Source organism: Myotis yumanensis, unplaced genomic scaffold, assembly GCF_028538775.1.
Source record: "Myotis yumanensis isolate MYYU_CA2020_CCGP unplaced genomic scaffold, mMyoYum1.0.hap1 SCAF_12, whole genome shotgun sequence".
Taxonomy (NCBI): domain Eukaryota; kingdom Metazoa; phylum Chordata; class Mammalia; order Chiroptera; family Vespertilionidae; genus Myotis; species Myotis yumanensis.
In genome coordinates, this window is record NW_027223763.1 from 61,884,755 (window position 1) to 61,887,331 (window position 2,577).

The window sequence follows — 2,577 nt, forward strand, 5'->3', positions numbered from 1 at the left end:
CTTAAAACGTGAAGAAAAAACCCCAACACATGATTTAAAGGCAAGTAGGTGTGATTCTGATTATTATTATATTATATACGACATAATCCACAGAAAGAAAGGCCAAGAAAGGCATCTTCATTTTGTTCGGTACTAAGGCTTGATGTTGTTCTAGGTAAAAGTAATAATTCAATGAAGGTGTCACACATGCAACTGAAAGAGCTGGGTTGTCTAGGCCCTTCTGGTTTCAAATGAATTTATTTAACGACCATCTTCCTTGACTAGCTTTTCTCCTGTGTCAAACAAACCTATGTACAGGACCAGTTTAAATCCCTTCTCCCTTTCAAACACTGGATATGAGCATCCAGGAACTTCTACTACAATGCAAAGTGCCGCAGAAAGAGAAGGGTTCTGTAGTCACTGACATAACTAATCTGAGGAGGCTGAGATGCAATTAACGCTGATAGGAGCCAGGCAGGGGTGGTTTGTTCCTCCTCAAGTTTCTCCGACAACTGCATGGTCAGTTCATGGATGGGTCTGCAGAAAATCAAACACGTGGTGGCAGGAGATGGCACTGTCAGAGTGCACAAAGCCCCCATCTGTATCCAGGAGTGAACATTGCCCAACTTTGGTAGGGAAACCTTGAGGAGTTGGTTAACCTTGGCATTTTTTTAATTTTTTTATTTTGCCTCAAAGAGTTGGGCTTCTCACCTGTAAGCAACAACCCCAATATAATGATTTTGTCCTGTGGCTGCCTTGTGTTGATAAGTTGTAGGATTCCACCTGCTACTTCTGCTATATTTTCATGGTTCCTACCCAGACAACAAAGACCAGGTTTAATATTCTCCAGTTCTCCATCTTTAGCTTCCACAAAACATGTATCTCCTCCAATTCCAAAATTCAGTGCCTGGAGTGGGGGGGGCGGGTGTAGGGAAAGTTCTCGCTCTATGTTATATCACTGCATTAACTGCAGCATGGAGTCCCCCACAGCCAGCACATCAGGCTTTTTGTCTTTACAGTCAGGACAAATCTGTTGTGCTGAGTCATCCATCTGTCATCTCCTGCCTGTAGAATGGCTGCTGGGTTTGAGTCTCCTTGGTTCGTCCCACACTCAGGCAGAGGGTCCGTGCTGGCACAATCTGGGGGTGGTGCATAGGTCAAGCTCCCCCAGTCCAGGGATCCCCACTCTGGGGCTGAGTGCCATACCCTTTAACTCTTAACATCCATTTCGAGGATTCTCTTGCAATCTCATGAAGCACAGAGAAGAAAGTGCTTTGAATAGAATTATCAATATTATATGAAAGGGAAGGTCAAGAAAACCTTAATCACCGAAAAGATGGTGGACACCTTCCACCTCCACCTCCACTCTCATGTTTAATGAAAAATTAAACAGAAGTAAGAGTATCACAAGCAAAAGAAAATCCAACAAAGTCTAATTTTTCCTGTGGTTATAACTTTTACGCTTTAAAAATATGTATTTTTTTTAATGGATTGCTCAGGCTTTGCTGATGCCTGAAGCAATCAATGCTTAATCTGCCTACTAGATAACCCAGCTTTCAATCTCCTGTTGACTTCTCTTTTTAAATAAAAAAATATATATATATATTTTATTGATTTTTTACAGAGAGGAAGGGAGAGAGACAGAGCTGTTAAAAACATTGATCAGCTGCCTCCTGCACACTCCCTACTGGAGATGTGCCCGAAAGCAAGGTACATGCCCTTGACGGGAATCGAACCTGGGACCTTTCAGTCCGCAGGCCTACACTCTATCCACTGAGCCAAACCGGTTATGGCCTGTTGACTTCTCGTGAAGATCCAGGATATCTGACTATACTTTCAATCAACTGCTGTTAGCTCAGGCAAATCATAGTGTTAAAATTATGCCAACTGACGGTGGTGGCTGGGGGGAGAGTTTATGATGACAAACGATGTCTTGGATAATTTCTTTACAAGTGCAGGAAGCCTTTGAAAGGTGAAGATGTGACATAAACGATGGGTCAGAGAAGGCAGCTCTACAGATGGTTTACACAAAAATGACTGAAGAAAGCAGCTTTCTGAAGATGCATTGTGATTTGAAAAGAAAACTTATTAGTGGTAGTTCCCCAAGCTCAGATCAAAGATCGTGCAGAATCACCAAGGAGTGCTTGTTAAACCCACACGTTCTCCAAGTCTACGGAGTAAGGATCTCTGAGGGATGCACCTGGAAACTGCAGCTTTTACAAGTTTCCCAGGAAATTTTTAAACACATTGGAACCCTAGAGCAGTGGTTTTTAGACCATTTTTTTTTTAAGGTCACAGGCTCTTAATCTTGGGCAGGGGCATATTGCCTTTAAGAAACTGTTGAAAGTTGTAGACCCTCTCCTCAAAAAATAAAGCATGCAATAAGTTAAAGTTTTAAATTGAATTTATTGGGGGTAACGCTGGTTAATAAAACTATATAGGTTTCAGGGGTACAATTCTATAACACATCATCTAAGTAGGCAATCATTTTTTAAAGTGTGTCTTTGTGCACAGGTATTTCTAAACGTAATTTTCAGGGAATTCAGAAACTCCTCTAACATTCAAGTATGGATTCCTACATCAAGAACTCTGTAAGCT

At 41.6% G+C, this 2,577-nt stretch overlaps 1 pseudogene; it reads right to left on the reverse strand.

The window, feature by feature from the left end:
- Positions 1 to 356: 356 nt before the first annotated feature.
- On the reverse strand, positions 357 to 1,074 carry LOC139020342 (platelet-activating factor acetylhydrolase IB subunit alpha2 pseudogene; annotated as a pseudogene).
- Positions 1,075 to 2,577: the final 1,503 nt, after the last annotated feature.